This window comes from Pelophylax lessonae (assembly GCF_965119305.1).
Source record: "Pelophylax lessonae genome assembly, chromosome: 2".
In the NCBI taxonomy this organism is placed as follows: Eukaryota; Metazoa; Chordata; class Amphibia; order Anura; family Ranidae; genus Pelophylax; species Pelophylax lessonae.
Genome location: NC_138769.1, coordinates 143,931,598 through 143,946,085, shown reverse-complemented (window position 1 = coordinate 143,946,085; position 14,488 = coordinate 143,931,598). Strand labels below are relative to the sequence as shown.

General features: G+C 46.9%; 1 pseudogene across 1 annotated transcript in view; it reads left to right on the top strand.

Annotated features, from left to right (window-relative positions):
• Positions 1–14,488, top strand: part of LOC309547997 (mediator of RNA polymerase II transcription subunit 31-like) — a 134,337-nt pseudogene that overhangs the window by 104,469 nt on the left and 15,380 nt on the right. Inside the window, exon 3 of the transcript in view lies at positions 8,345–8,441. The product of the transcript in view is annotated as a mediator of RNA polymerase II transcription subunit 31-like (transcript). The remainder of the gene's footprint in view (positions 1–8,344; positions 8,442–14,488) is intronic.

Genomic DNA, 14,488 nt, shown 5'->3' with positions numbered 1-14,488 from the left:
GCACTGATTACTGTAGTAATGTCACTGGTACCCCCAAAAGTGTCAAAAATGTCAGCCAAGGGTCCAATCTGTCCGCCGCAATGTCGCAGTCCCGCAAAAAAAAAATCGCAGATCACCGCCATTACTAGTTAAAAAAAAAAAAAATAAAAATGACAAATCTTTCCCGTAGTTAGTAAACGCAATAACTTTTGCACAAACATATCCAAAATCGCTTATTGCAAAAAAAAAAATTCAAAATCGCTTATTGCGATATTTTTGGTTAAAAAAAAAAAAATGTAGCAAAAAACAAATTGGCCTAAAATGTTAAATTTTGATTTTTACATTTTTTTTTTGTTTTTTTTTTTTTTTGGGAATTTCATATAAAAAAAAATGTGAAAAATATATTGTTGTTTTTTTTTCAAAATTGTCACTCTTTTTTTGTTTATAGCACAAAAAGTAAAAATCGCACAGGTGATCAAATACCACCAAAAGAAAGCTCTGTTTGTGGGAAAAAAAGGACATCAATTTAATTTGGGTACAGCGTTGCACAACCGCGCAATTGTCCGTTAAAGTCACGCAGTGCCGAATCGCAAAATAGGCCCTGGTCTTTGAGCAGCCAGGGCTTAAGTGGTTAAGTAAAGGAGATTTCTGGCCTCCATCGACTTAAAGGATGTGTATCTGCATATATCGAATGTAATCAGTGGTATCTCCACTTCGCAGTGGCAGAGGAGCATTTTCAATTTGTGGTATTACCCTTTGGTCTAGCTTCGGCTCCCAGGGTCTTCACCAAGGTTTTGTCCCCGGTGCTGGCTCTGCTATGCAAGAGGGGGGATTGCGGTCCTCGGTTATCTGGACGATCTCTTGTTGAGGGCGAGCTCATGTGCCACTCTGTCGGGCGTTCTGACAGTCACAGTTCGGATGGGCCATCAACTTCCAGAAGTCGGCACTGACCCCGTCAGTCCGTCGCAGTTACCTGGGCATGGTCTTGGACTCCACCCAAGCAAAGGTTTTTCTCCCAGAGGAAAAACTTCAGACCTCACAGGGCTAGATCAGGTCCCTCAGGGACAACGATCTCTCCTCCCTGTGGACCTGCATGAGGTCCCTGGGGCTGATGGTTTCCGCTTTCGAGGCGATCCCATTTGCCCAGTTTCACACAAAGACTCTGCAAGCAGTGATTCTTGCCTAATGGAACAGGGATCCACAGTCCTTGGACAGGATGGTATGTTTGAGCTGTCTCACTAGGTCGGAGCTTTCGTGGTGGCTTCTGTCACCCGCTCTGAGTCAGGGCAAGTCTTTTCTGCCCCTGTTGTGGACGGTGATCACCACGGATGCCAGCCTGATGGGCTGGGGTGGAGTACTGGACACTCATTGTGCCCAAGGAACGTGGTCGACGGAGGAATCCTCCTTGCCAATAAACGTCCTGGAGCTCAGGGCGATCAAACTCTGCCTGCTCCATTGGGCGATTCGGTTGCACAGTCGCTCGGTTCGGGTTTAAACCGACAATGCCACGGCTGTGGCTTACATCAATCCCCAAGGGGGCACCAGGAGTGCCCGGTCGGCCAAGGAAGTAGCCGAGATTCTGACTTGGGCCGAGGCACACGTTCCAGCTATCTCTGCTGTTCACATTCCTGGAGTGGAGAACTGGCAGGCGAACTATCTGAGTCGTCAGTCCTTGGTTTAGGGGGAATGCTCCCTGCATCCGGTGGGGGACTTCGGACGTGGATCTATTCGCGTCTCGTCTCAACAAAAAGGTGGAAAGATTTGTGGCCAGGGCTCGATATCCTCTTACAGACGCCACAGACGCGTTGGTGGTGCCTTGGCACTGGTATCGCCTGATTTATGCCTTTCCCCTGATTCAACTGTTGCCCAGGTTCCTCCGCAGGTTGGCGTTGGAACAGGTGCAGGTGATTCTGGTGGCCCCGGGCTGGCCTCGTCGGTCTTGGTGTGCAGACCCCGTAAAGATGGTCGTCGAGCCTCCCTGGCGGCTACCTCTGGGAGAAGATCTGCTGTCTCAAGGGCCGATCTTCCATCCTGCTTTACGGTCTCTGGCTTGAATGGCTTGGCGGTCCTCAATGAGGATGTCTTTTTGCCTTCGCTTTGTGCAAAGCCCAAGCATCCCATGCCTTGCATTCATTGGATGTGGTTCGGGCGATCAGGGTTTACCTGTCGGCCACGGAATCTTTTTGGAAGTCTAAATCCCTGTTTGTCCTTCCTGAAGGACCTCGGAAGGGGTTAGCTGCGTCCGCTGCAACCATTTCCAAATGGATCTGACAGATTATTGTTCAGGCCTATTCACTAAAGGGTCAGGTGCCTCCTTTCCCTGTGAGGGCACATTGGCGACCTGGTCATCTGTGCACACTTTTACAAAATTCTACAAGATTGACGTGATGGCATCCTCGGATGCTTCCTTTGGCCGCAAAGTTTTACAGTCTGCAGTTTGTTGAAGAGACATTTTTTTTTCTCTTCTTGAGGTGAATTTTTGTTCTGGGGTTAGCTCCTGTTGGTTGAGATTCTGTTGCCCTGTTGACTACGTTTTTTTTCTGGCCTTGTTGACACGTTGCCGTTTTGTTGGTTGCATCTCTTCCCACCCCTCACACCTGCACTGCTTTGGGACATGCCAATTGTGATGAAACTTGGAAGGGCTGTAACTTGGAAGTTTGTAAGAACTTACCGTAAAAATTATTTTCTCTGAGTCCTCTGACAGACGCAGCCCCGCCCCTCTATTTTGGGGTTGGTTGTCTTCCTGTACTGCTTGCTACCAAACTGATTAGTAAGCTCTATGTGTCTGGGGGTAATGTCTGAGGGGACAGCCCCTAAGGGTGTGTCTAGTGAAAGATTTTTTTTAATGAAGTTTCACTACCTAGCCTGCTCCTGCAGAGGGTTCCATTACCCAATTGTGATGAAACTTGGAAGGGCTGCATTTGTCAGAGGACACAGAGAAATTAATTTTACGGTAAGTTCGTAAAAAAATTCAATTTTTTTTTGCAGGTCAAAGAATATGCATTTTTATTTTTTTGTAATGGACCTGTATAACATTGCACTCACACCCACAATCGGCAACCAAGCCACAACCTTGCAGTTTTTCCCATTCACGGAACGCCATTAATGGATGACCCGGTCTGATGGGAGGAGCCCCGAGCAGGCGTGTTTTTTGCAGATTGTGACAGCTAGTGGAGGGATAAGATTCCCCCCCCCCCCCTCTAGTTGCGAGAACAGGGGGATGGGAGCTGGTGCACCTTCACTGGTTTCATGATTTGATTCTGAATATCCTGTCAACTATTCGATTCAGTTCTGCGATGCATCACAATTACTGCCCATGATTTTCATCAATAACCCATCAAGTGCAGCCTCACCAGTGCCCATCAAGTGCAGCCTCACCAGTGCCTGAATCACAGAGCGGGAATCTCCCTCTGTGACATGAAGCTTGGATTTAAATTGCCCGGTGGCCGCACCAAAGTCCCACCTCCTGGACCGACTCCTATGATACACATCACACTGATTCAATTTCTCGGCATTAGATCAGTGTGCTGTCTCACAGGAGGTGGGACTTTGTTACAGTGGCCGCTGGGCATTTCATATTCAAGGTCAGTGTCACAGCGGGAGATCCCCGCTGTGTGTGACATACACATGGAAAGGAGGGGAGGACTCTCTAACAGGGGCGTGCCAGGAATAGGTCATTGACGCAGTCGCAGTTCAGCTGTTCTCTGCATTGATGCAGAATCGTTTAAGGCTGAATCGCGATGCATCGATTTTATGATTATCTTCCACACCATCTGTAACATGTTACACCCTGAATATGGGTGTATCATGTTACAAAAGTGAACTTCTCCTTTAAGCCTCATTGCTTAGAAAATCTGACACCTCCCCCCCCCCCCCCCCCCCCGTAACCCATCCTGGAAGGTTTCCGTTCTTATCTGTTGAAGCAGGTCCTCTGCTGGTATTATTTCTGGGTGCGGGGGACCACTAGGGATGATCCCTCAATCATTGATCCCCTTGAGGATGTCACTTCTCTTCTAGATCTTGAGAGGAGACCGCCGCTGGACAGCCAATAGGGAGTATCCACATCATACAAGCAGTGACATAGACATCCCAAGAAGGACTCCGCCAGAAGGAAACAGGAGACATGACTGGCTTTAGGTAAGGTAAGTAAAAAGGGCATTTAGTTAGGGTTTTTTTTTTTTTCAGAGGATCAGTTGCAGGTTGGCGGGGGGGGGGGGGTTCTTGATCCCTGAGGTGGACTTTAAAGAGGAGTTCTGCCCCCCACCCCCAAAAAAAAAAAATAGCTACGAATTCTGTAGCTGTGGACTTTTACGGTTAGGACATGTAACGGAAGTGTAGGTGTGACAGAACACACATGGAGATCCGGAGTGCCAACAAAGCCTTTTATTGAACGGTAGCGGGTAGGCTCAGAAGGGGCCAAAACAAAGGTGCCCAGGGTCAGACCCAACATGGCAACACCCAACGTGCCCAGGGAACACCCAAAGATGGATATAACAGGCAAAGTCCTGGCAAGTGTGGGACTGGGCCGCACACAGGTCCGGGCAAACAATGAGGTGACAAAGTCCAGGCAAAGTTCTGGTAGGCCCAGGGTTAATCCACATGCAGGGTTGTAGGCAGGTACAGGGTAAATCCACACTCAGGGTTGTAGGCAGGCACATTGTAAATCCACACTCAGGGTTGTAGGCAGGTACAGGGTAAATCCACACTCAGGGTTGTAGGCAGGTACAGGGTAAATCCACACTCAGGGTTGTAGGCAGGTACAGGGTAAATCCACACTCAGGGTTGTAGGCAGGTACAGGGTAAATCCACACTCAGGGTTGTAGGCAGGTACAGGGTAAATCCATCCTCAGGGTTGTAGGCAGGTACAGGGTAAATACACCCTCAGGGTTGTAGGCAGGTACAGGGTAAATCCACCCTCAGGGTTGTAGGCAGGTACAGGGTAAATACACACTCGGGGTTGGCGACAGGTACAGGGTAAATACACACTCAGGGTTGGAGGCAGGTACAGGGTAAATACACACTTCAGGTTGCAGGCAGGTACAGGGTAAATCCACACTCAGGGTTGTAGGCAGGTATAGGGTAAATCCACCCTCAGGGTTGTAGGCAGGTACAGGGTAAACCCACCCTCAGGGTTGTAGGCAGGTACAGGGTAAAGCCACCCTCAGGGTTGTAGGCAGGTACAGGGTAAAGCCACCCTCAGGGTTGTAGGCAGGTACAGGGTAAATCCACCCTCAGGGTTGTAGGCAGGTACAGGGTAAATCCACCCTCACGGTTGTAGGCAGGTACAGGGTAAATACACACTTCAGGTTGTAGGCGAGTACAGGGTAAATCCACACTTCAGGTTGCAGGCAGGGGCAAGGTAAATCCACTCCTGAGGATTGGCTGCAGGATTGAAGAGGCCTGCGGGAAACAATAGAAGAGTCTGTGTTCACTGGCCTCAGCCCAGGGACACACAGTCTGACCAACCAGCAGAGAAGTACACAGAAGGGACTCTCCCTCTGCTAAATATCTTAGGCGCTGCGCTCCAGCAGGTAACCAGGCAACTCCCATCTGGCGTCGGGTTGCCTCGGCAACCAGCCCCGCCCTCCTCTACTCAAGCCCACACAAGGAGTGTGTTCTTTGTTCCCAGAGAGCAAGAACCAGACTTTCTGGTACCTGGGCGGGGAGAAGGACAGCACAGTGGGGGGGGGGGGGGGGGGGCAGGCAATGGAGTGAGCAGCCAGGGGGGGAGGAAAGAATCCCATGCTGGGGAAGATGGCATAGTACTGAGGGTGCAGGAAAGAGGAAAAGAAAGGGGGGGGGGGGAGAAGGGCCCGTGACAGGGCACTTACCTGTCCAGGCATCCAGTGGTGTCCTCACTTGAGTTGATTGTTGAATCGGCTCTCAGGTGCTGGCGCCACAAACTTGGCTAACGGAAACTGGCAGTGAAGTTCCCTACTGTGCATGTGAGAATCGCGCTGCTTTGTGAATGGACCAAACTTCCAGCTCACTTCGACAGCAAAGCCAGGTACCTGCCCCCCCAGAAAGGTGCCAAATGTGGCAGCAGAGGGAGGGAGGAGGTAGACAAGCGGAGCTTCCCCTTTTGGGTGGAGCTCTGCTTTGAGTTGGTACAGGGTGTATTTTGCTGTAACAAGCATATTTTTTAGTATGGCCTGACGTTTAAATGGCTGCAGTATTTTGAGTCAGTGAAGGTCGTGCGATGCTGTACCCAAATAAAAGTGATATCCTTTTTTTCCCACAAAAAGAGCTTTCTTTTGGTGGTAATTGGATCACTTCTGCAGTTTTTTTTTTTTCTCTTGCACTATAAATAGGGATGCACCGAAATGAAAATTCTGGGCCAAAACCAAAAATGCAGGATGCCCTTGGCCGAGAACCGAAAATGACTTTTTTTCCCCCAAAGGATTTTAAAATAGATAGAACAGGGGCATACACCAAAAACAGGCAGCGACGTACACTTGTCGCTGCCACCCTGTTACAGTATATGTACTGTGACGGGTTGGCAAGTGGTTAATTTAATTACCAATGGTATTTGTATTCTGAGGGGGTTAATGCATTGCCACTGCTGGTCACTGATGCATTAGTGACCGACCAGTGGCAGTTAATTAACCCCTTTGTGCTGCATTAGTGCAACCAGTATCAGTGTTAATTAACACTGGTTGCACTGACACTGGTTGCACTAATGCAGCACAAAGGGGTTAATTAACTGCCACTGGTCGGTCACTAATGCATCAGTGACCAGCAGTGGCAGTACATTAACCCCCTCATGCTGCATAATACTAATACCATTGGTAACCTCACCTCAGCGCCCCCCCCCGCCTCAGCGTCCCTCCCCATCCCAATGATGCAATCTCCTTACTCTCAGCTCCTCCTGTGTCCTTCCTTTCAAAAGACGCGCCTCTGGCCGGCGGCCCGCCTCCCGGTGATGTCACTACTACTACGATGTGCATGAATGAACTAACACACCGGGAGGGCGAGCGGCCGCTAATAGCTATAATTAAGTGAGCCCTTCCCTGTCAGCGGAGATACCCGCCTGATTGGGAAGTGAAGCACTCACTTAGTTACAGCTATTAGCGGCTGCTCGCCCACCCAGTGTGTTCATTCATGCACATTGTAGTAGTAGTGACATCACCGGGAGGCGGGCCGCCGACCAGAGGCGGGTCTTTTGAAACCTGTGCTGCGCCCGAGGCGGCCATCATTAATATTGGCATCTTTAACCCATTTTCGGCCGAAATGGAATAAGCCCATTTTCGGCCGAAAATTTCGGTTGCCGAAATTTCGGTGCACCACTAGCTATAAACAAAAAAAGACAGACAATTTTGAAAATCAATATTTTTTACTTTCTGCTATAAAACCTATCCAGTAAAAAATCTAATTTCTTCATCAATTTAGGCCAATATGTATTATGCTACATATTTTTGTTAAAGTATCCCAATATTGGTTTTCGCAAAAGTTATAGCGTCTAAAAACGATGGGATATATTTATGGAATTTTTATTTTATTTTTTTTTACTGGACTGCGATACTGCGGCGGATAAATCCGACACTGACACGACACCTGACCCTTTTTTTGGAACCAGTGACCATAATACAGTCATCAGTGCTGAAAAAAATAATAATATGCACTGTCTCTGTACTAATGACACTGGCTGGGAAGGGGTTAACATCAGGGGCGATCAAAGGGTTAAATGTGTTCCTAGGGAGTGCTTGCTAACTGTGGGGGGGGGTGCTTGTACTTACTGTGGGAAGGCAGAGATCCATGTTTCTGCTTAGCATAAACACAAGATCACTGCCTTGCCTTGTCACGGAACGGCGATATGCCTTGTTTACATAGGCAGATCGCCGTTATACCTGTGCCTTGAACGATCGGCGGGTCCCAGCGGACATCGCGTCCAATCACAGAGGGAGTGGGTCCCCGCAGTAAAAAAAAACGTGGGCTGGTCGGCAAGAGGTTAATGGCAGCACAAATCACTAAAATGCGTTGTGGTAACATGCGTGTTTTACGCTGAGCTAATGAAATGTGTTGGTGTGAATGGCCCTTATTTTTCTGGGTCAGTGTGTCATACTACTGAAGTCAGAGGGGTCAGCATGAAAGTCAGGCAAAAGAAAAAAAATATTAGTCTTAGTATTTTTACCAATATTGAGCGTATGAAAAGATATAGACAGCAAGAAAAACCCTTCCTGCATCTAAGCTAAGGCTTTACAATAACATTTTTGGCTGGACTTACACCTTCTTCTAATATATTTGCTCTGAACTGGTATTGCTCATAAATCTTTTGTACAGTGCTGATTTTGGCATACTCTTTATGAAGTGCTATCTTCTACTGAGTATGATCATGTACAGTAATTTATTGTTGCCTTCTCTATAGTTCTAGCACAAAGGGGATTCTTCAAGGACAAGTCATTTGTTAATTATCTGTAATACCTGCTCTCTTGGAAGGATCCTGAATATGCAAAATATTTAAAGTAAGTGTAAAACCCTTTTTTTTTAGTTATTTTTATCATTTGTGTAGTTACTGTACTTTGCCCTATAGGCATCGGTGGAATTGTCAGTACTAAAGAGATAAATAGAATGGATAAAAAGATGGCTCATGTCTGTCAGAACCAAGGCTGCAATATTTCCTGATCACTGAAAGTTGTGTATATTCCATGATGAGCACATTCTGTAGTGTCACCTGCAGGGATGTTCCTGCCCCAGATATATACAGTTGTGCAATGTCAATTGATTGGAGGGGCACAAATTAATCTCATGTTTGCGTACACTAACCCATGTCTGTTTGTACCTGTAGAAGAGGGAAAAAGGTACAATGGGACCTGTATTTAATGAAATCGGGAAATCAAAAGTTTTTAATGGAAAATCATTTGTGATATCATACTTCATTTTTATCTGTGGTTTTTGTATTGCTTATATCTGACATGATATGTATTTCTTTTCTTACCAGTAACTGAGGGTTAAAGTGTATATTTACCTTTACCAAAAAGCACACTATGCTGTCTCATATTATAGCAGCATAAAGTGGTAAACCTACAGTGCCTTGCGAAAGTATTCGGCCCCCTTGAACTTTGCGACCTTTTGCCACATTTCAGGCTTCAAACATAAAGATATAAAACTGTAATTTTTTGTGAAGAATCAACAAGTGGGACACAATCATGAAGTGGAACGAAATTTATTGGATATTTCAAACTTTGTTAACAAATAAACTGAAAAATTGGGCGTGCAAAATTATTCTGCCCCTTTACTTTCAGTGCAGCAAACTCTCTCCAGAAGTTTAGTGAGGATCTCTGAATGATCCAATGTTGACCTAAATGACTAATGATGATAAATAGAATCCACCTGTGTGTAATCAAGTCTCCGTATAAATGCACCTGCACTGTGATAGTCTCAGAGGTCCGTTTAAAGCGCAGAGAGCATCATGAAGAACAAGGAACACACCAGGCAGGTCTGAGATACTGTTGTGGAGAAGTTTAAAGCCGGATTTGGATACAAAAAGATTTCCCAAGCTTTAAACATCCCAAGGAGCACTGTGCAAGCGATAATATTGAAATGGAAGGAGTATCAGACCACTGCAAATCTACGAAGTCCTGGCCGTCCCTCTAAACTTTCAGCTCATACAAGGAGAAGACTGATCAGAGATGCAGCCAAGAGGCCCATGATCACTCATGGATGAACTGCAGAGATCTACAGCTGAGGTGGGAGACTCTGTCCATAGCACAACAATCAGTTATATACTGCACAAATCTGGCCTTTATGGAAGAGTGACAAGAAGAAAGCCATTTCTTAAAGATATCCATAAAAAGTGTCGTTTAACGTTTGCCACAAGCCACCTGGAAGACACACCAAACATGTGGAAGAAGGTGCTCTGGTCAAATGAAACCAAATACAAACTTTTTGGCAACAATGCAAAACGTTATGTTTGGCGTAAAAGCAACACAGCTCATCACCCTGAACACACCATCCCCACTGTCAAACATGGTGTTGGCAGCATCATGGTTTGGGCCTGCTTTTCTTAACCACTTAACGACCAGCCACGTAGATCTACGTCGGCTGACTTTGAGTGGTTATCCCGGGATGATGCCTCTAGCTAGAGGCATCATCCCGGTACCATTGTTTGAAGCCGACGGTCGGCTTTCCGGCGGAAATGACCGATGCGGCTCGAGAGCCGCTCGATCATTACCCGGGGGGCGGGAGGGGACGCCCCCCCCTCCGCCTTCCGTGGCTTTGCTCGGCTGCCGTCCCACCGGGAGCCCCGAGCATCCAGCCGGCACGTCCGCCGGCTGGATGGAGTCCCGATGAATGCCGGAAACGGCATTGATCGGGTCTCCGATGACGTAACCCTGAGGCGGCGTCCATGACGTCACTTCCGGGTTACTGTGCTGCAAAAGGCGGCAGATTTGAAAAACGGCTGTATGCAAAAATGCAGTTTTCGGCGTTTTGCATACAGGGAAGTGTAGTGGAGGGGTCTAGGGTCTTTTAGACCCTCGATCCCTCCATAAAGTGTACCTGTCACTACATATTGGTGTCACAAGGGATGTTTACATTGCTTGTGACAGCAATAAAAGTGATCAGATTTTTTTTTTTTTTAAAAAACCTGTAATAAAGTTAAAAAAAAAGAAAAAATAAATAGGAAAAAAAAAAAAATTTAGCCGCCCCCGTCACCGTTAGCTCGCGCACAAAAAAAAAACGTATACGCAAGTCGAGCCGCGAATGAAATCGCTGTTCAAACCACACATGAGGTATCGCCGCGATCGCCAGAGCGTGGGCAATAATTTAAAATAAATAGCTACACTCTAACTCTAAACTGGTAACCGTTAAATAAATTTAAAGCGTCGCAGATTGAGATCTCTATTGACCGTAGTTTGTCGCCATCCCACGGGGGGGCGCAATTTTAAACTGTAACATGTTGGATATCTATTTACTCGGCGTGACATCATCTTTCACAATATACAAAAAAAATGGGCTAACTTTACTGTTTAGTATTTTTTAAATGCAGGGAAATGTGATTTTTCAAATTTTTTCCAAAAAAATGGCGTTTTAAAGACCGCTGCGCAAATACCGCGTGACAAAAAATTTTGCAATGACCGACATTTTATTCTCCAGAGTCTTTGCTAAAAAAATATATATAATGTTTGGGGGTTCTAAGTAGTTTTCTAGGAAAAAATACTGTTTTTAACTTGTGAACAAAAAGTGTCCGAAATAGGACTGGGGGTAAAGTGGTTAAGCAGGGACAGGAAAGATGGTTAAAATTGATGGGAAGATGGATGGAGCCAAATACAGAACCATTCTGGAAGAAAACCTGATGGAGTCTGCAAAAGACCTGAGACTGGGACAGAGATTTGTCTTCCAACAAGACAATGATCCAAAACGTAAAGCAAAATCTACAATGGAATGGTTCACAAATAAACATATCCAGGTGTTAGAATGGCCAAGTCAAAGTCCAGACCTGAATCCAATCGAGAATCTGTGGAAAGAACTGAAAACTGCTGTTCACAAACGCTCTCCATCCAACCTCACTGAGCTCGAGCTGTTTTGCAAGGAGGAATGGGCAAAAATTTCAGTCTCTCGATGTGCAATACTAATAGAGACATACCCCAAGCGACTTACAGCTGTAATCACAGCAAAAGGTGGCGCTACAAAGTATTAACTTAAGGGGGCTGAATAATTTTGCACGCCCCATTTTTTCAGTTTTTTATTTAACAAAGTTTGAAATATCCAATAAATTTCGTTCCACTTCATGATTGTGTCCCACTTGTTGTTTATTCTTCACAAAAAATTTGTTTTATATCTTTATGTTTGAAGCCTGAAATGTGGCAAAAGGTCGCAAAGTTCAAGGGGGCCGAATACTTTCGCAAGGCACTTTATCTTCCAGCTAGGGATCAGTTTCTGTTTAAAGAATGTAGTATCTTGTTAAAGCGGAGCTCCACCCAAAAGAGGAAGCTCCGCTTGTCTGCCTCCTCTCCCCCCCCCCCCCCCCCTTCGCTGCCACATTTGGCACCTTATTCTAGGGGAGTGTGTACCTGCTTTTGACAGGTACCTGCTCTCGCTTTGGCTCAGTGGGCCCCCCCCCCCTTTCCTTTCGCCCGCAGTTTTCTGAGACACTTCACAGTTCCCAGAAGACTGTGGCCTAATCACAAAGTGCAGCGCGGTAGGAAACCAGCTGTGAAAGTCGCAAGACTTCACTACCGATTTTTTTTTTTTTTTTTTTTTCTCCCTTGGTCAAGATGGCAGTGCCAACACCCGATAGCAGATTGAAGAATCAGGTTGGGTAAGGCACCGCCTATTTGTAGCTGCTGGCTTTTTACATTTTTTTTTTTTTGTAGGGAGGGAGCCAGGAGCTCCTCTTTAAAACTTGTGATAGCTCTCTCGTCTTATTGCAGGGACGGAGCAGCCATTGGGATCATTGCCCTCTAGTGTCACAGGGAGGAAGTGCCATCCTGTTTTCTCTCCTCGCCTTCCAGGACGGCCCAAACAGTGAGAGATGATAGGCTCCTCCCTACCGGAAACACAATCCATTACAATTTGTTAAAAGGCCCCACCCTTCCCTCTGGCCCTCAGTTTAGATTGTGTTTCTTCCTGCAACAAAACGTTTGTTATGTTCACTGACCTGCAGACTCTCAGAGTCGAAACGGTACCCCTGTGAGCCAGGTTCAGCAAAGCGCCTTCTGAAGAGCTGAGCTCTACCTGCCGCCTCCGTAGGCTCCTCACAGGTCGCCCCCAGGTATACATGCCGTCGGTCACCTGAGGTGTCCTAGGCCTGTTCTCCGGCACCAGCAGCTCTCCTCCACGAAAGGATTTTGAATTTCCCGCCGGACGGGCGTTTCAAGCCTCATCTTCAAATGGAACTTCCGGTACAACGTCAGGACGCGCGCAAACATGAAGAAAAATGTGGAGGAGACGCCGGAACCGCTTCCTAGTGGTAGAGCAGACTCCAAGGCTATCACAGCTCGGACAACTGCTGGGGAAATGAAGCCCTCCACATCTCATCCTCCGGGGAAGGAGGAGGAGAGGCCGGGCCAGGTGTCGGTGGCGAAACCCAGGTCGGAACCGGGTAAGTGCGGACAACGTATCCTTTATGGGTTGTGCCCTCTAAAAGTCTGCTGGAACCAACTTAAATATGCCTGGAAATTGTCCCATTTCCCCCGACCTTAGTCGGACCATGCTATGTCCTTTCTAATGGTTTTCAAGCTTATTTTATTTTGGGAAGAGTGATACTTATATTTCTTTGTATCCTGTCTTCCAGAGTCCCTGAGCGGTTCACAAGAGACCTCTGCGCCTACCCCAGCTTTTTCAGGCTCTGTTACCTATAAGAAGTGTGGTAATTGCGGGGATAAGTTATCCAGTTCCTACACTAAGCTTTTCTGCCCTAAATGTATTTACAAGGTGGCAGGAAAAGAAGCTTCAGGTTTAATGAAAGACTTCCTTAAGACAGTACAGGAGGAAATGTAAGACAGTACAGGATGAAATGTTAAAGCGGAGTTCCAGCCTAAACACACACTCACCTGTCCAACGGTCCAGCGATGCGCCGTCTTCTCCCTCTCTGCTCTGCGGCGCCGGCATCACTGATGTGGGCACCCGGCTGTGACAGTTTGCGGCTTCACAGCCGGGTATGCACTGCGCATGCGCGAGTTGCGCTATGCGCCGTGATTGGCCGGCAATCTTCTGGGACCTCTGACATGTCCCAGAAGATTGCAGGGAGAGGGGGAGAGAGGAGAACCTCCGCTCATGGCGCCGCAGCGCTCCAAGTGGGAGCAGGTACCTGTCAAAACTAGGTACCCGCTCCCCCCCCCCCCCCCCCCCCCCCCAAAAAAATGACATGCCAAATGTGGCATGTCAGGGGGTTAGAACTACCTAAAGCGGAAGTTCCACTTTTGGGTGAAACTCCGCTTTAACCACTATTAAAGCTGTACGTTCTTCAGTAGGAACCCCAAGTACTATAGAACCAAAAGATCTTTCTTCAATGGAAGGTACCTCTTCAACAGAAAGCTCTTTACCTAGGACAGGACTTTCAAGTCCTCTACCATAGTCCCAAGGTATCCCTTCAGCACAAATTAGGGAAGAAGTTAGGTTATCACCAGAGGAGAGCCGCTCACATTCCCAAACCTGCTCAGAAGGTGAAGGGGACAGGGACTCAGATGCTCCAGATGAGGCAGAACCATCTAAAAAACCTATTTGGTTTGAAGAATATGCAGGGTCTCCTTCAGGCTATTTATACCTCAGAAGAGATACCCGATTTGCCAAAAGAGACTTCAGCACAGGATAAGCTCTATAAAGGACTAGGGAAAAGCCCTTCTAGAGTCTTGCCTATCCACCATTCCCTGAAGGATTTAATCCTTAAACAATGGCAACTACCTGAGAACAGGTTGAATAAAGCAGGATCTTGGAAAAGATTTCCCTTTTAAAGAGGAGGAAATAGAAAAATTCTTTAAAAAACCAAGACTGGATGCCCCGTTAGCTCAAGTGACTAAAAGGTCAGACCTCTCCTTTGTGGATTCAGGTAACATTAAAGATGCCATTA